The following is a 20,812-nucleotide window of genomic DNA, read 5'->3' as shown; positions in this document are numbered from 1 at the left end:
ATCATTTGACTATTTTCTTCTAAATTCCATGATTTTAGTTATAAAAATATTATCTTAATAGTTACTACTATTACAAATTTTAAAAGCCACCCACCCGATTTTTGACTTTCAAGGGTTCAGGTCAAGTACTCTTTGTTATTTTCAACAGGAATGACTTAAAGTTTATCAATGAAGTATTTTTTATTATTTTATTTCGCAGTCTTCTAATGATAGTTCTACACGTACTCCGTAATCTTTCAATTTAAGAATTTACATATGCTTCTAAACCGAATGAAATTTCATAACTTGAACGTATCGATACGCTGAGTCAGATTTATTCTTTAAAAATAATATCGGTGTAGCTCCAGCCGTACTCCGATCAACCTACCATATTTAGTTTTCTGGTCTTGACGGTAGTTGTCTTTTTTCCTCGAAGAAATTCTTTCCTTGCACATAGTGCATATAGACTGATTTTATACAATGTGTGTACATATATATATTATATGAGTGTGTTGTGTGTGTGTGTATGTGTGTACACACACACACACACACACCTGATATTCATATCGATAAAGCAGAAAAATAGAAATGGATTTGTTTTAAACTGTCAACGGAATTTCCAATTGTGATGTCTCAAAAAATGGAATGAAAATAACAATGATACAATTATATTCATTGTCTCTTGATATAATTATAGTCTAATCATCAGTATAAATTTAACGTATATTAAATTTTATATTTCCTAATCAGTTTATTTAAATGGCAGAAAGGCTCCTGGAATAGACGGAATACCTGTAGAATTACTGCGCAGTGCAGGTGAGGAAGCGATTGATAGATTATACAAACTGCTGTGTAATATTTATGAAAATGGGGAATTTCCGTCAGACTTCAAAAAAAGTGTTATAGTTATGATACCAAAGAAAGCAGGGGCAGATAAATGTGAAGAATACAGAACAATTAGTTTAACTAGTCATGCATCAAAAATCTTAACTAGAATTTTATACAGAAGAATTGAGAGGAGAGTGGAAGAAGTGTTAGGAGAAGACCAATTTGGTTTCAGGAAAAGTATAGGGACAAGGGAAGCAATTTTAGGCTTCAGATTAATAGTAGAAGGAAGATTAAAGAAAAACAAACCAACATACTTGGCGTTTATAGACCTTGAAAAGGCATTCGATAACGTAGACTGGAATAAAATGTTCAGCATTTTAAAAAAATTAGGGTTCAAATACAGAGATAGAAGAACAATTGCTAACATGTACTGGAACCAAACAGCAACAATAACAATTGAAGAACATAAGAAAGAAGCCCTAATAAGAAAGGGAGTCCGACAAGGATGTTCCCTATCGCCGTTACTTTTTAATCTTTACATGGAACTAGCAGTTAATGATGTTAAAGAACAATTTAGATTCGGAGTAACAGTACAAGGTGAAAAGATAAAGATGCTACGATTTGCTGATGATATAGTAATTCTAGCCGAGAGTAAAAAGGATTTAGAAGAAACAATGAACGGCATAGATGAAGTCCTACGCAAAAACTATCGCATGAAAATAAACAAGAACAAAACAAAAGTAATGAAATGTAGTAGAAATAACAAAGATGGACCACTGAATTTGAAAATAGGAGGAGAAAAGATTGTGGAGGTAGAAGAATTTTGTTATTTGGGAAGTAAAATTACTAAAGATGGACGAAGCAGGAGCGATATAAAATGCCGAATAGCACAAGCGAAACGAGCCTTCAGTAAGAAATATAATTTGTTTACATCAAAAATTAATTTAAATGTCAGGAAAAGATTTTTGAAAGTGTATGTTTGGAGTGTCGCTTTATATGGAAGTGAAACTTGGACGATCGGAGTATCTGAGAAGAAAAGATTAGAAGCTTTTGAAATGTGGTGCTATAGGAGAATGTTAAAAATCAGATGGGTGGATAAAGTGACAAATGAAGAGGTATTGCGGCAAATAGATGAAGAAAGTAGCATTTGGAAAAATATAGTTAAAAGAAGAGACAGACTTATAGGCCACATACTAAGGCATCCTGGAATAGTCGCTTTAATATTGGAAGGACAGGTAGAAGGGAAAAATTGTGTCGGCAGGCCACGTTTGGAGTAGTAAAACAAATTGTTGGGGATGTAGGATGTAGAGGGTATACTGAAATGAAACGACTAGCACTAGATAGGGAATCTTGGAGAGCTGCATCAAACCAGTCAAATGACTGAAGACAAAAAAAAAAAATCAGTTTATGATCCTAAACTGTCTAGCGGAGTTTTATGCTCTCATAGCATATATTAAAAGGTTTTCAAGTAAACTGCGTTCCTATTGTGAAACCCTCAATACTGTTCTTTATGACAAAAATTCTCCGCTTTCGGTACCAGCACATATTTAATTCTGTTTCTTCGTAAATTTTCTGTTCGGGAATACTACTTATCTTCAAAATGTTCTACAGTTTATTTTTAATTAAAGTTAATACACAAAAAACCCGCTTACCAAAAATTTAATTCGAAGCGTTCAAGCGCTTTTGGAATTAAATTCAATCTTCAGGAACTCTCATATTCGTCCTATTTGTAGTAGTAATTAAAACTTCACATGCAAATTTTAAAAAATCGTGGTATTTGCCTAAATATGTTATAAAATTATATCAGCTTAAACGTCCTGTCAATTCAGTGATCTCAACTGTTGTGTTAAAATGCTTTTTGTATATTAACTTTAATTATAAACTTATACCAACTGCTTAACAAAATTATTATGATTTATTCTTACTTAATTTGCCAAAAACGTTTACATAAAAAAAACAATAAAGTTTTGACAAAAAAGTGTATTCCCTTATTTTTTATATCTCGTAAATTACTTCCAATATTTATGTTTATGTTTTCAACTTTTACGTAACTGGCTCGTGGTTTTTAATAAATACACTAACTTTTTTAATAAATAAAGAGTATTTTATTTTAGTTTTTATATCTAGTTTCATTCACAATTAACAACTTTTTCTGTAATTGATCTCAAATTGACTAATCCAATGGCAGTTGGCAGTTAATCAAAATTCTATTTGCTTCCTCTTAAAAGTGGGAATCATCAAAGCCTTTTTCCATGCAGATGGAATCTTCATTTGTATTTATCTTTAAAAATAAATAGTATTTTTGTTGTGATATTGTAAATTATTTATTTAAAAAAAAAATTACGGCTCAGTTTTTACATTTTTAAGTTATACTTATATTATTATAAAATGTTTGAAAAGGGTTTTGGTTGCCTGTAAATAGTGTTCGCTCTAACCATTTGTGTATATTGCTAGAAAATAAAAAGAATTTCATTTTTATAGAAAAAAAATATATTTCGGAATCAAAAACTTTCTATGTATATAAATAATGCCGTTATAGGCAATCTGTTATGAAACACAAATCGTTCAGTTGTTTAAGGAATGACAAGCATTCTATGCCAGGCTGAGAAGTAAAATGGTTTTGTGGTTCCTTTACGTGGCGGAATATATTGTTCATAAGATTCCAAGTCTTCTGAAACAGCAGATATTCAAACCTCTTAATACCTTTTCTGTGTTCACCATGGACTTGTTGTATAACGAAGGCATTAAATCCCAAAACTCTAATAGTGCTATAAAAAAGAGTGGAATAGATATTGTGAAGTGGATTATATATATACCATTTAGTACGGAGAAATTTTTTAACGTGAAAAAAGTTACTATCTGATATTTTTCATGTCTCCTGGTTGTTCTAGACTTGCATGTACATCATGATCGTTGATCATTGTTGTGAATATATGTTTTACATATTAATGGAGTTCTTTGTGTAGTAAAATTTTTTGTTTTTTTAATTTAGGCTAAATATTTTTATATTAAAACTGAACTAGTACTGATTTAAAAATTAAATATACAGTTTTAATTGTGAGTCTTTTTACCGCGTTAATAAAAAATGTTGTATATCTTTCACCTTGCCTAGTATCAGTTAAGCAACAGATTAAAAAAAAAATATTATACTTTTTAAATTTGACTACAAGGAAATATTAATTGAGGGAAAACGTCCCAAACTTTTGGATTTTTATTTATGAAATGTTATAGTTCAATTACGTTTGAATTTACTTTTACAATTATACTGAAGTCCATGAATATAACGATTCAATGTATCGTCTCAAAATCATTTTTTTAATTGTTTTATTAAATACATTAATCCTATTATAGATTAAAACATTTCTAGATGTGTGTAATTTTCGTTTAAAACTAATGCTGTAATCTGATAAGATTTTATGCGTAACACAGTATTAAGTGGATCGTTGAATATATACGAATACACTTTGTTAACGAAGATGTAAGTGACATTGAATGTAATTAATAGAAACTTAATATATAAGAGTTCAAAATAATAAACTATGTCTTCTTTAATTATTAATTAAGAGTACAGAAATTAAATTACTATTACAACTATAATAAACATCTTAAATGCAAATACAATTCCGTCAGTTAATTAAAAGAAATTTATTATTTGAAAGCTATCCGTAATGAACAGTATTACATTTCGTTCTCTTCTAAATAAGAGGGAATTTTTTGTGACGAGCAGGGAAAATGGCAGCCTGTTTGTGTACATCCCTGATGTTTGTCTGCCGGTAGAAGCCAGTGTTGTGTGTCTTTTGGTGGTGATAAGTCTTACGCTTCTCTGTTCGGTTTTATACCTGCATTAACGGTAAGTTAATATAAAAATTGTTTTATGTTGTAGATTCACTTTGGTTGGTATTAACTTATTTCTTTTTATTTATATAGATTTTTTTTTTAATTATCGAGATCCCTTTAAATGTACATAACGTAGTTTTTATGTGTCGTTCGTTTTATAATGTTGTCTTTTTATTTATTGGTTTACATACGTTATGTTACTCCAGCGTTCCTCTGCACAAAGTATCAATGGGGTTGTAGCCTGTGTTTTCATATATCCTTAGGAAGTGATGTATTACTACTTTTTTTTGATCGTACGTAACATATATTACAAATTTAATGCTGGTAATGTCGTAGCTCGATACTTACATGATTTTTGCCCGTATTTTTAATAAATAAAGAGTATTTTAGGAATCTTTTATTTTGTGTTTTAAGTATATTATCTAACTTAGTTTAATTTACAAACTCATTGTTAAAGTTTTAACATTTTTTTTTTGATGATCACTTATCCGTTGTAGCAAGATCGGTTATGATCTTACTACGTAGTCGGTATTATGATCTTGGAAACTTAATATACAAGAGTTCATTTTTGCCCGTGTTATTAATAAATATGAATAAATAAAGAGTAATCTAGGATTTTTTTTGTGTTTGTTATATTATCTAGTTTCATTCACAAACTCATTGTTAAAGTTTTAATTATTTCTTTTTGATGATCACTTTTCCGTTGTAGTAAGATCGGTAATGTTTTTTCCACCTGAAAGAATCTACTAATAATCATTATTTAAATAATAAAATATAAATAATATAATGGAAATATTGGCATATCGCTCAGATTCGTTTTTTAGGGCTTCTGGAATAATTAACTTTTTTTTGAGCAATTTATTTCGTTAGTTTCTTTCAGTCATAATCTTTTTAAATGAAAATAAAAAGGATATGTAAAAAATAATTAAAACCTGGATATGGATATTTCAATATAAATTGTTATGTGTTCTCATTATTAATATTTTTAATCTTGTGTTTGTTAAATTTATGTTCAGATATTAATTAAACCAGTACAATAAATGAACAACGTTTGTTTATTTATTTGTGATTAATCTTGAAGCTATTGATTGGACAAATTAAAATTTCCGGCTTGTTTAATTTATAATTGCTTTAAAGTTAATAGAGTAGTTAATATTCTTTAACTATGACCTAATGATTTTTTTTTCTAAGTTGAAAAAACATTTTTCTTAACAGAAAGCTGAATTATTTGTTGTATCTACCTTTGCATAGAACTTCCACCCCTTGTTTTGGATTGATTAATTTTGTTGCTACGTTTGATTTAATTTCTTATCTTTTTCCTTTAAAATTTAATCGGAAAAATGTTTCGTAATAATTTTTTATGGAAACGAAATTACCGTTTGTTTACAACTATTTGTATGTTTGGGGAGAAAAAATCCTATGGATTTACAGAGGGTTTTAAAGTGATTTCTAATTACTTACTTTGACTGGATTTTTGCTTTTCGCATTCTTAATCGCATTTTAACAATGGTTTTAAATTTCAACTTTCACAGTTTAGATCCTTATCTTTTTACCTATTTACCCTAAAATTTTAACATTTGCCGTAACCCTAAATGATAAGTCATCGCTTTCAAGGGGCTAGGATTTCATAAGGCTCTACATAAAAATTTATTAACACACGGTTCTCTTCCTTGTATCCCTCCGCCAGTTGTTATCAATGAGTTTCTGTGATGATTTTCAGCAGTTTACTTGGATTATTATGATAACACTAAAAATGTATTTTGTTCAGATATGCCAGCATCATTAAATCAGTTAGGAATAAAAATGCTCACAGAACTATCATCTAGATGGATCTTATCTTAGATGGTTTTAAAAATTATCGAAAAAGGAAACCTTTCAAATAGATCTATTATTGAACGCCTGAAAAAAATATCAGGTTTGGCAATGGGAACGAATATATTTCATTGTGGTTTTATTTCGCTTTTTGCATACGTCATATGCCGTGTTTTTATATCACTGGGATTTAAATTTTAATTGTTAATATTTATTTATTTATTTATTTACTATATAAATATCATGTCCGGGCGCTGATGACGACACTTCGTTGTGCGCCCAGGAAAAAAATTGAATGTATCTCGTATCCAAGGAATTGATTAGGTGATGCAAGCATCGACCTATAGGTTCTGACTGGGTATTATGTAATAAAAACTTTAGTTTTAAATTCAATTTTTATGTTGCAGAAAAAATGAATATTGTAAGAAAAATAGTTTTATTTTAAACAAAAGTAAATTATAATGAAATTTTTTCAATCTTTCAATAAACTGTGCGGTAATCTTACTACGTAGGTTATGTAAAATAGCAGTATTACAGGAGAGGAAGGGGATTTTAAAGTAAGACGCTTTATTGCATCCCTATATACAAAAGATGATTCCACAGTACCCGGAATTTTTTAGGAAGTAACATAGTGGAGAATCATGTCATGTAAGGATGAAATGCCAGCGGCCGAATGCGCGTTTAATGAACCGGTTTCCATAACTTAATGTGGTTAAATAACACAGTGCTGTTTTTTCAATACGTTTATTAGTGGTTTATGAGCGTTGTAATCTGTCTTTTTCTTTTAAAAAAATTATTTCCCAGTAAATAAATTCTTCTCAGATTTTACGATTGACTGAATTTTAGAATAATTACCCCGTGAAGTGGTCATTCGGGTTGAGCCGTTTGATAAAATACTGATAAAATTCTTAGAAATTCGTTGTACAATTGCAATAAAGAGTGTTTGCACATTACACAGCGTCTAAGTATTCAATATTATTTATCGACATTACTAAGTATTTATTCGTTACAATTTTTAATATACATTTAATGTTAGATATAGTTGTACTTTAATTGATAAGTGTCATTTTAATAAAACTGTTGTTTTCAAATCAGCTGTTATCGTGTGATAAAATATGCTACAATTTTAATTATTGTTAAGATACTTAAATTTAAACATTAATCTTCATTTCATATCAGGAAGTTTTATTAACAGCACTTAATTAATACTTTTAAAGGCATTATTTAAAAAGATAATGAATTAAAAAATATCAAAAAAGAGAAAAAAAATTGATGATATTCACAGTACTGCATACAGTACCGTGAATCTTTATCATCAAAAAGTAATTGCAGACTTTTTTTAGGGGGAGAGAGGTTTATTTGCTATTTGTTTTACGAATCAAGTGATAGTTAAAATATGACAAAATCATATGATGTTATTTTTATTATAAAGAAATGATAATTTATTAACTCACTTGTAAATTATGAAAATTAAAATTTTCGTTTCATAATACTAATGAGTATTCATCACAAATGGATTGTGCTATATCGTGTACTGTCCTGCATTCATTAAATGATAAATTAATATTAACGGCCATTAACGCGTTTGACTGTCTTTTCAGCAACCGTGATACGCGTGTCAATTTCTTTTTGGTTCAATTACAAACGTTATCATCGCCCGAACACAATATATGTGTTGTAAAAAACTAAATTTGAAATATTCAGTATTAAAAATTAAATAAAAACGCCCATATAAATACAAAAACAATACAATAAAAAAAAATAGAAAACTTATAGGCGAAAACGAGTTGATGCCGCTACGGAAACTTGCGCTAACAGATTTTAAGGTTGTATTCTCCATTCTAATCACTCCTGTTTTGTTTAAAATCAGCTGATGACAGCGTGAAAAAATCTGTGATTTAACAAGTTTTTTCTAAAATAAGCTAATATATTAATAGGGAAATAATCGGTATAATATGATCGCCTTGAAAATGTTTTCCTTTATAGTTTGCGTTTGAGTAGTGTATAGTATAACAGGTTAATCTTACACGTGGATACCTAATGAATCAGATCGATGCACCAGTTTGTGTTAACTACGATTGCCAACTAACAATAACACCACATCCTTGTGGACTGTCCACGATATTCTAGGAAATAGAACGAAGATACTATCGAATATCTTGTTATTTTTTAAGGCCGTGCATCTGCATTCGTCTGTTTAATAATTATTGAAATATGTTTTCTTTTGTAATATTTTACTATGTTTGTTCCGGACGTTGATAACGCAAAAGCCGTTTTCTGTTTTCCTTTTTATTTCCTGTTTAGCCTCCGGGAATCACAGTCATATATTACATCAGAAGATGATATGTATGAGTGTAAGTGAAGTGTAGTCTTATGTATGAGTGTAAGTGAAGTGTAGTCTTGTACAATCTCAGTTTAACCATTTCTGAGATGTGTGTGCTTAATTGAAACCCAACCATCAAAGAACACCGGTATCCACGATCTAGTATTCAAATCCTTATAAAAGTAACTACCTTTACTAGGATTTGAATGTTGGAACTCTCGACTTCGAAATCAGCTTATTCACCACTAGACCAACCCGGTGGGTTTTTCCGTCCTTAAAAAAAAGAAAAGTTACCGCATGTATTTCTCATATAATACATACCTCATGTCATATATATACGAATTTGTCCCGTGAATAATTACTGTTCTGTGACAGTGTACCGCATTCTACTTTACTATGTTCGTTTCGTGGCATTTCATCTAGATTTAGACAGAAAAGACGGTATGTTTCTTCTAAAAAATTAAAATGTATTTAAAATTTGGAGAAGTTTGTTTTATTTTTTAAGAATTTAGTGTATTTTCTGTTACTGTTATTTTTAGGAGGAGCCTGTTACACTCCCATTTCTGTTACTTTCGACTTTGTACATAAGTTATTGTTTGTATTCATTTAATATTTTTTATTGTTTTGCTAAGTGATTTTTACAAGAATTTTCCGTACGTTTCTTCATATGCTGCTGTTTTCAAATTTTATTTTTCATTTTTTTTTTTGCTATTTTTAATTGAATTTGTTACAAAAAGATGTATTCAACTTATTATAAATTATCTTGGAGACTTATGAATTATTTTTGGGCGATAAAAATATCCATTTCTGTTGGAGAAAACGTACACGGGACGGGATATATATATTTATATATATATAATTTACACATATACTTTCTGAAACAGCAATTAATATAACGTAATAAATAATTAAATTAGAAGTGACGTAAGTAATACTGAAAATCATGATATAAAAAACAATTATCTCTATTTGTCATGAAATACATTATACTAGTATTATCAGATTGAAGTTAAATCAAGTTTGATTCTCTGAACTTCCGTTTGTTCGTTGCCTTGACACTTAGCGAGTCTTTACAAAAGTACTGGAGTTAATTTTTTTTCGTTTTAAGTTATCAATTGAACCCACCGGGTTGGTCTACTGGTTAACGCGTCTTCCCAAATCAGCTGATTTGGAAGTCGAGAGTTACACCGTTCAAGTCCTAGTAAAGCCAGTTATTTTTACATGGATTTGAATACTAGATCGTGGATACCGGTGTTCTTTGGTGGTTGGGTTTCAATTAACCACACATCTCAGAAATGGTCGAACTGAGAATGTACAAGACTACACTTCATCTACACTCATACATATCATCCTCATTCATCCTCTGAAGAATTATCTAAACGGTAGTTACCGGAGGCTAAACAGGAAAAAAGAAAGAAAGAAAGTTATCAATTGAACAAGGTTTATTTTTCTCTTACAAATAGATGTTATTTGATAATCATTGATCATAAAATCGTTAAAATTGTGAATTTCTAGTACTTGTAAGACTGACGTGTTCCACCCATTGTAAAATAATTCAATTTATAAAATTTCATCAGAAATGCGTAAATCGTAATAGTCAGTAATATTCTGGTTTCTTAATACAGGATAATTTCTTGTATAAAGAACGTAGAACCTTATATAACTAACATTCGTTCAAATAGAAAAAAGCAAAAAAAAAAAAAAAATAGTTTAATACTTGCTATCCTTGAAACAGGTCGTTCGACTTGTAAATAAATAAATAAACAATAAAATTGTCTATAAGAATAGTTCAGGACAAAATATATTCGCTAAATTATTTATTTATTTTCTGGTTTATTATTCATTGTTTTCTTTAAATTTTCATTATTTTTTATAATTCAAAATTTGTTGGGGGTTGTAATTTTTTCATCAGTTTTTCGTAGTCTACATTTTAAAAAGTAATTTTTTAAAAAAGTTAAAAAAAAAGTAATTTTAAAAAGTAAGTAAGTTTTTTTTAAAAAGTAATTCTTTTTTTATATTGCTGGCGTTTAATAAGTTATTTTATTTGTGTCCTTTAATGTTCACGTTATGTCGTCGTTAAAAAATCTGGGGTTAAAAATATCATTAGGTACAAATCATTTCATATAATATTTTTTTGGTAAGCGCTAGGGTTGTATTAAGATCTTTATCCATCAGTTGTGAAAACTAGGTACAAGTAACTTTTCTATCTTCGTCGACTATTAAACGGTTTTAGACCATATTATTAAACTTGAATCATTTCTATTCACGTAGGATGCAGGTATATGATAATGATAATAGTTAAGTCTCATCTCTAAAATTACGTTTCGAAAAGAAATACATCATTATTTTATTATCAAAATCTTGTAAAAATAATTTAAAACTGTTGTTGAAATATTTTTGTTGGTGACAGAGTAGTTCATTTGTAGAAGCAAGGCTCTGTAATGAAAGATTTCGAATCTGACTAGTTAGAATTTATATTTTAACGCAATGCCTTGTATATATATATATATATATATATATATATTTATTTCACTTTCCTGTTGGCACAATAACTGCCGTAATTTTGCGCCGGTCACTTTCAAATTGTTCCTAACAACTAACTCGTCCCAAAATCTCTTGTCGAGTTCATTAACGCCCAAACTCAGACCATGGGGAGGGGGGGCTTTTTCGAGAGAATAAAATATCGCTATAACTTTCGTATTAAGAAAAATATCGAATTCGTTTAAAATTCCTATCATTTTTTTGGATAAGGGTCTAAAACTTATTTAAGTAGATTTTTTGATATCACCAATCATTGGCACAGGAGGTTGGAAAATGGGGTTTCGAAAACAAAAAAATAATCATACTTCACTTAATAGGCACAGTATCGAATCGGTCGAAAGTGGTCGTTAGTCCTCTAAACATTACCTAAAACTTTTGACTGAACAATTTTTGATATGAACACCTCGTAATGGCAAGGGATGACCAAAATATTGCTGGAATTGTAATAAGATGGGACTTGTATGCTAAAACATGTGAAACGTTTTTTCACATGCAACCAAGAAAAAAAGAAGGATACGTTAAAAAAAATATTAAAATATACCCCTTCTCTTTATTGTGAGGATCCAAGCAGTAAAAAATTTAATTGATAAAATAGTGTTTGGCACTCCTTATCATCTAGTAAAACATTATTTATATTTAATATTGGGCCTAACTTTATAAATTTTCAAGTAAATTTATGCAAGCAAAACATTTTTTCTTAAAAATGTCATATTTTGTTAGCTCTTTTCTTTTATGATGTAATTTTTTTAATTCCTTTATGAAAAACAATTATTACGAACAAAGTAGTATCATATGAAAAAAAAAATATATTTTTCTCTACTCGTACGTTTTCTCGTAGTCATTTACGAATTTGACCTTAAATGTCAATCTTAACTTGGGTATTTAGTTTCATGATTGTATAAAGATTGCTGAAAAGGCAAATTAAACGTAGTTTGAATAATGTGTTTTTTGCTGTCACTGTGTTAGGTAGTACGTTTTTCTTTATGTTATACATTATTTTGTAACTTCATTGAAATATTAGAAAATATTTTTTTATTTACGACTCTCCCGACGAACAAAAAAAAACCCGTTCTTATTTATTTCGTAACGAAGCATGTACTCAAACAAGAGTAGATTTTATGTAATATTGTTTTAAAAATCGATAGAATTTAATCCCCACTAGAATGAAGGGTGTTCTATTCCTCCTCGCCCTATTCATAAGAGTAGAATGTACTAACGGACCTACGGTGATAGTTTTATGTGTGTTGTAGGTTCATACTTTTCTTTTGAGTAGCACTATATTGTACTGCCATACACAGCCTTATTCATGACCTTGACATCGAGGTGTGGGCGGATGGGTGGGGTGTCTGGCGAACTGTATCTACGATTAGTTCCACCCTCTATCAATCGTTCTAAAAAAGAAGGGGTTGTTGATAGAATCATAAATCTGTCTTCGTCATCATCATCATCCCCTTTTCGTTTTGTTTATTTTATAATCAAGGATGATAACTGTGTTTTTATTTATACTTCAATCTTTCTTTAATAAGTTTATTTTAAATAATAGCAAAGAAAACATATTGTCTCTTTTTCTTGTTTAATTTTTGGCGCAATTGTTTATATATGTTTACACAAATTAAAGGCCTCACTGATATTCTCAGCGTATATCTAATAATTCCTGTATCTTAAAACCGGAAACTTGAAAAGCGGAATGTTCTCTTTCGGATGAATAATTTGGTCTGTCACTTACGTTCAGGGTATACCAGGTATGTAGATGCTCGTGTGTAATCAGATGAAGTTTCAATATTGCTCTGCCCCTTGGATAACTGCCGATATCTGATAATATTCTCCTTGAATTTGTACCGTATATTAATGAACAATTGCGACGTTTGGTTAAAACTAACACAAAATCGCTGTATTTTTGATTAATAATTTGATCAACATTGATTTGAAATCTTTTTAATCTATTAAAATTATGTCTGAATATATTTTTGGTGTCCGTCGATTTGTTTGTAGGAGTTCTCTACATTGCTTCCTACTTTACTTATAATTTACATGTATTATATATTTTGTGTGTCTTTACACATAAACAAACATATGTATACTTAATTGTAAATTATTTATGATTTTTCCTTAGTTCATTTTACTAATTATTGGTTGGTTATTTGTATTATTTTCGTATCATTTATTCTTTGTTAAAGGGATAACCCCATATTATTAATTATGTTTGCTGCTTATAGTTCTTACCTACAGAAATTGGTTAGTTACCCTTTATGTTAGTTGTGTTTTTCTTGAATTTATATAATAATTAGCTGTTAGCACCTTACGTTGTGGTCCCATTCTGTTAACAATTGTTTGCTGGTGAAGCAGTTTTTCTCTTCATATTACTTCGTAAAGATTTTCTTCCTTATTTATTAAATAAATCCTTTGTGGTAATTTTGAAAAATTTTTTAGGGATCCAAGATATGAGGATAATGTTAAATGTAAAACACAGTTTAAAAAAATAATTTTACCCTTTTTTATTGTTTTACACATACACACAATTATTTTATTTTAATGTTAACTATATGTATATATATTATAATAATATGTAATTATATATATATATAGAGGGAGAGAGAGAGTAGGTGTGCGCGTGTGAACGTTGTTAGTCATCGTTGAAACAATTATCTATCTGAATACATTTTGTTAAAGCTTTAACTTATTTCGCCGAAGTTTTCATTCACACAGTAATAACAAATATTTATAAAATGCCACTTATCCTTAAGTTGAAACTTCTCATAAATTGATTAATTTCTTACTTATTAGTAAAATAAACACCTATTAATTTTGTTATTTTGTTCCATTTCCTTTGTGGGTTGTGTTCAATCGACAATAGATAATTATTTATATTGTGCTTTAAATGTTGTATGAAGTCAATTTCATTTATTTCAGCAGGATTTTTTTTAATTTAAAAAATAATTCATGTATCGATTTACAGCTTTCTTTTTCAATCGCAGACAGCAGCTCTGTAAGAAATTGATTGCATTTAATTAAGTACAGAATAATCCTCTTTGATCAGAGAAGTCTAAGTTCAGTGCAAAATTTCTTCAGGTTTGATCTTCCAAACTGATCTCATTCTTCATAACGAAGTTCTCTAATTTTAGAAAAATGTGATGTAGACACCACCATGACTTGTACGTCTATTAAATTACATATACACATTTTTTTTTTTTTAAATGAGAAGTACATAAAATATTATTTCATAATAACTAATGATATTTTTTTCATATTTTTTATTTTTATTGTTAATATTGAATTATTATTTATTGTAAAACGTTTTTTACAATGAGAGGTTAATAATTATTAATAAATCAATATATTTAAATTAAAGTTAAAAAAAAGGAGATGAAGTCTGATTAGAACCGATATGCCTTTCCCTTGTAAGATCCAAATTTTTCATTAATTAAAAATTTATTTGGCTATAACTCTGGAACCATTAAAACATAATTACCTTTTATGATATATCATTGAAAAGCTCTCTATGAGGGCATATTACTGCAGTTAAGAAAGTGTCCAAAATCCAATATTTTTGGATTTCGGCCTTTTTTGGACACTTTCGCTCCAGTCGATTGAATCAAAAGGGGAGGTGCACAACTATTACAGTAGTCCAATCTAAAATTTCAACATAAATATATAGTAAATAAATAAAAAATTCCTTTTTTCGATTTTTGGAATTTTTCGAAGAGAGAATTTTGGAGCAAAATTAAAAAAAAAGTTATGCTACGCAGGCATATACTGAGCTTAATGTAAAGTGGGGTTATGTTTTCTAAATTTTGAGAAACTTAACCCGAAATAATTATTAACCCTACCCCTGGAAATATTGACCCCATATACGCGAGTCTTGGTACAAAATTTCTTCGAAATTGGTGTATCCAATCAAAAGCTTCATTCACGCCCAACCCATGTACTTAAAAATATGTATGTACCCATTTTTTTTTGGGGGGGGGGGGGTTCCTGGGTTATCAAACGTCGACAAATGTCAAAAAAACTCATACCCCTTTTTTAATTGATTACCTATACTTTCCTTCTTGGAACATAGCTTTAGAGCTCTGAAGCGTATTAAATTTAGAAAGTTTTTGGATAAAAATTTATTTAGTTATTTTTGCCAAATTTTCTGTATATATTTTTAATTAATTTAACATTACTTTTTCATTAATGTATTCCATTTTTTCAGTAATGTATTACTTTTTCAGTATGTATTCCATGAAACGTTACAACTCTGAGCATTTGGCGCTCAGTAACATCAGAACTCCGAATTTTTACTTCCTTGTACGAAGTAAAGAAAGTATTGTGATCGCGAAAAATGTCGGTTTTCAGATTTCAACGGAAATATCCATTTTGACCATCCCTGAATCCATTTTTACTAGTTTCATGACATCTATACACAGGTATGTATTCACATAACTCATAAAACGATTAGTCGTAGGATGTTGAAATTTTGAAATTAGGACTGTGTAACAACTAGTTGTGCACCTTCCCTTTTGATTGCAATCGACTGCACCAAAATTTGGATTTTGGACTCTTTCTTAACTGCAAAGCTCTCATTGAGAACTTTTCAACTATATAAGTGGTACTTATTTTTATCGGTTCCAGACTTATAACGAAATAAAATTTTAATTAATGAAATATTAGGATCTTACAAGGGGAAGGCACATCGGTTCTAATCAGACTTCATCTCCTTTTTTTAGCTTTAATTTAAATATACTGATTTATTAATAATTATTAACCTCTCATTGTAAAAAAAGTTTTACAATAAATAATAATTCAATATTAACAATAAAAAAAAAATATATGAAAAAAATATCAGAAGTTATTAATGAAATACAATTTTATGTACTTTTCATTTTAAAAAAAATGTGTATATGTAATTTAATAGACGTTCGAGGAAGTCATGTGGTATTCACATCAGATGTTTTAAATTTAATCAGATACATTGGATCCTATTTATTCACTCGATTTAGAATACAGAAATCATCATCATAGTCAATGAAATTTCTTTTAATATTTTTCCCCCTTGTGCTTTATTTAGCCTAACTTTGAAATAAGACTAATCAAATATTGTATTATTATGTATGAGTTTTATTTTCACCGTTTATATTTTTATAAGTAGAAATTAAAACTAAAAAGGAAATAAAAACACCACATTTTGCGCGATTTTTTCGAACAAAATATCATAACTCGCTTTTTAAGTTTTTTATTATTTTTTATCGTAAATCATGGCCGACAGTTTATTATTAGAACGGATACTGTCAGTAGTGACACTAATGTTTATTACTTGGACCGTCACTGTCACTTGTCATGGGAACTCGTTACAGTCTATGATTTTGTCTTTTAAGAAGATAGGATATACAGCAATAAAAAGGGAGTTTTAACTGTCAATTTATAAAATACCATTAAAATTACTCTATATTTTATAGATTACGTGGTTTATTCACACATATATACATTGTTATACCGTATAAATGTACTATAAATGTTTCAAATTATGTGTGACTGACAAATTTACACTGAAATGTTAAAAATGATTTTCAACATAATTTAGAATTAATGTCATTCTACTTTCTTGTTTATTGTATGTAGGCTTAAGAGAGGGAACTATTTCATGATGAAAAAAGCTGCTTGTGATTTTTTTTCGTGTGCTCAATATTCTGATATTCTGAAAGTATTGGGTTCTAACACAAACTTTTTAAAATATGTTGTAGGAGTCATTGTAGTAGTTTAAATCGTAAAGTTTGATCTGGCAAGTTCTGGTGTAAGGGTACTGATTTTATTAGATTTTTTAAAAGCTTGTGTATGGGTGTAATATACTTTTTGTTAGAAATAATATACAGTTGGATGTAATTGAGCCCGACTTTAAGCTTGTGTATGGAAGATGTACCAAACGGTAAGTAGTATACTCTGAATAAGACTCGTCATTCTTAAAATTGGTATAATCCTTCTCAATAGTAAGAAATCTGATGTGAACACCACATGACTTCCTTCTACGTTAAATTTCATACACACATTTTTTTTTTAAATGAAAAGTATAAAATCTTATTTCATTACTAACTTCTGATATTTTTTCTTTTTTTTATTGTTATTATAGAATTATTATTTATCGTAAAAATTGTTTTACAACCAGAGGTTAATAATTATTAATAAATCATTATATTTAAATAAAAAAAAGGAGATGAAGTCTGATTCCAACCGATTTTCTTTCCCCTTATAAGATCTAAATATTTCATTAATTAAAATTGTATACGACTATAACTCTGAAACCAATGAGTGTAAATACCACATGATATATCGTTGAAAAGTTCTCAATGAGGGCTTATTACTGTAGTTAAGAAAAAGTCGGAAATCCAATTTTTTTGGATTTCAGGCTTTAGTCTAGTTGATTGCAATCAAAAGGAGACGTGCACAACTAGATGTTACACCAGTTTTAAATCCAAAATTTCAACATTCTACGTCTAATTGTTTTTGAGTTGTGCGAGATACGTACGTACAGGCGTCACGCCAAAACTAGTCAAAATGGATTGAGGGATGGTCAACGCGGATACTTCCGTTGAAATCTGAGAACCAAAATTATTCGTGATCACAATACTTCCTTTACTTTGTACAAGGAAGTAAAAGCATCCCATCACTTGGGTTACTGGTGAAAATTAGGAATGAAATGGTTTTGCGTTCCTTTTTTCCACTGTTCAAGGTAAATTGTAGCATAATAGTATACTAAACTTATTGGAAAGTTTATAAAATACAATCGAACGTTTTACTCTTTTTGCACCAAAAACGGTCTGTATGATAAAAACAACATTACTTTCAGAGAAAATATCTGACAGTTTGATACTTCAGATGTTTTAGATGTGTTATAACATTAAAATAACCATAAAGAAAAAGATTCATTAAACAAACAACAGCTAAACCGTAGATTGTTGACAAAAATTACATTATGTTGAATGCCTGAATATGGGAATCTTTTAATTGAAAAGAAATAATTTTACCATTTGGAAATTTTGAAACATTACTTCAGGGGAAGGGATAATATTCTTCACCCCCTGAAAATTTGATTTCGTTCAAGTATTCTAACTGTATCTACAAATTATCTCAATCGGGTTCAAGTCAGGCTGATAAGCTGACGGTCCTGAGAATTGAATAATCTATTCTCGTAAAATGCTGTCCAAGAGAATAATTTTTAACCGGATTTAATACTTGGATTAATGGAAGTAAACTTTTTTTTTAAATACTCCTACGTTTCTATTTATGTATTGGCATAGATGAAATTTTTTTATACAGAGTTTTTCTGTAACCGGCTTTTCGAAATTCCTTTAATTTATATTTTCAAGGTAGTCATCTATTATTAATATTAAATTAACCCTTCTAATAATAATCACATATGCTTCACGTAAGTGCAGCATCTGAAACAAAACCTTCTTTTTTTCGGCTACATTGTCTCTCACATTTGAAAATTGGTGGATGAACTCCCTCAATGTTTCAGTCCTTCCCCGATTTTTGGATGACGTTGACGTTGAAACGTAAGTTTCATCCATATAAATTATAAATCTCTCTTCTCGACATTTTTTTATACCTGTCAACTAATACATTAATATTAAATAACTACGCGAAACTGTGGAAAATCATTTTCAAAAATGTACAGAAAAAGTAATAACGAAAACCGCCAATAAAGATATATAATGGGGTGATTAGAAGCGCATAAATAGTTTTACTAAACTCTTGTCCATGATTCAAATGTAATTCGTAATAAATGATCATAAATTAAATTGTTTGTTTATGAGTAATTAATGTTCATACATGTAGCTCTGTTCAGGAATACAGCTAACCGTGTATCGTGTAGGACAATATGAAAGATTAATATAAACAAAATTAATTAAATGAATCTATAAATAGCACGCCGGTTACATCATTATAACAATTGGCTTGTATGTTTTATAAAACTATGTTTTTGAAAATCGCTTATAATAGATCACTCTTTGCGCAGACATCAGTGGGAGACCTGTAATGTATCTGTAAAATTAATTGAATAGTTTTAAGTTTTGTTGAAGTTACAAAGTTTCATATATAATTTTTTTGATTGTTTTTTAATGTAAGAGATGTAAACCACAGGAGAGGTCTAGAGTTCAGGCCCTCTCCACCGTATTTATGTAAAGATGGAACAATTTATGAACCAATACGGTTTTTAGATTAAATGTGATCCGGTAAGCAAGAGTAAAGGTAAAAATGAACAGGAATGTGTTAACTACGAATCAAAGAATACCGGAGTATATAGATAATTAATTAGTTTTATTATTAATTAGTTTTAGATTTCATAAGAAAGCTACTTATTGTGGTGGATACCATGATTCAACTTCCGAAAACTTTCGACATATATTTGGGTTTCACATCCTCCAGACCCCCAAAACCACAATCAGTTCAAAATTATAAAATATATATATTTCACTTTCTTGTAGGCACAATAACTGCCGTAATTTTGCGCCAATCTTTTTCAAATTGATACGTAAAATATAACGAACCAAAATCTAGATCGAGTTCGTTAATGGGCAAACTCGAACCATGAGAATTTTTTCGAAAAAACATAATATCGCTATAACTTTCTTATTAAGTAAAATATTGAATTTCCTACTATTCTTTGGGTAAAGGCCTGAAACTTATCTACGTAAACGTTTCTGTTATCACCAACCATTGGCCCAAGGGTTGAAAAAAATGAGGTTTCGAAGACAAAAAAATCATACTTCCCTTAATAGGCACATTATCGAATCGGTTTAAAGTGATCGTTAGTCCTCTAACATTATCTAAAACAATTTTTGATATGACCAACCCTTACGGCTAGGGATTACCAAAATGTTGCTGCAATTGTAAGATGGGGCTTGTATGCTAAACAAGTGAACCACCACTTACAACCATTGACGTTTTGTTTAAATTTGAAGGTTTAAGTAATTTTTAAGGTGGAAATGTTTTTTATCTCCTACTTAGCACCGGTGAAATCAACCTCCGCCTTCCGGCATGCCGAAAGTGATTTTTTTTTTAAGTAATGTTATTATTCCACATTTCAGAAGATATCTCTGGTTCCTAAATTTAACATTTTTACCGATATATTTAAGATAAATTAAACATTTGTTGACAAAAAGGTTTTTCGCATGCAAATGTTTTTCATGGCTTTTTTTAAAAAAAAGGGCCAATGTATAAGTGATAGGATATTATGCCAAATGTCACTTGAACATTTAAAAAGTGAGTAGTATACTATGCAGAATATAATGGCGCTACATGTCTTTTTTTCCTAACAAATAAAAAAAGTTCGACAATATAGCTGCGAGGAAAAAAAAGAACGAGGCAGTTGCATACAAAAAAAAAATTCTGTTATCTACTACTGGTCACAAATACTTCTTTTTTAAAGGAATGTAGTATAATAAATGAAAGAAGTCCGTTTTAATTAACAAAGAAACGGAAGTATTTAGTCGTAACTGGGCTAACCTAGTCGAA

The 20,812-nt window shown here is 29.4% G+C and overlaps 1 protein-coding gene across 1 annotated transcript in view; it reads left to right on the top strand.

Moving 5' to 3' along the window:
• The first annotated feature begins 4,500 nt into the window (after nt 1–4,500).
• The window catches only part of sn (fascin domain-containing protein singed), a 236,816-nt gene continuing 220,504 nt past the window's right edge, over nt 4,501–20,812 (top strand). Inside the window, exon 1 of the mRNA XM_075375947.1 lies at nt 4,501–4,657. The gene's annotated coding sequence lies outside the window, so the exon portion shown is untranslated. The remainder of the gene's footprint in view (nt 4,658–20,812) is intronic.

The sequence above is a fragment of the Lycorma delicatula genome, chromosome 9 (genome assembly GCF_047948215.1).
Source record: "Lycorma delicatula isolate Av1 chromosome 9, ASM4794821v1, whole genome shotgun sequence".
NCBI lineage: Eukaryota > Metazoa > Arthropoda > Insecta > Hemiptera > Fulgoridae > Lycorma > Lycorma delicatula.
Note: the sequence above shows the minus strand (reverse complement) of the source record. Positions and strands in the feature narration are given on the sequence as shown.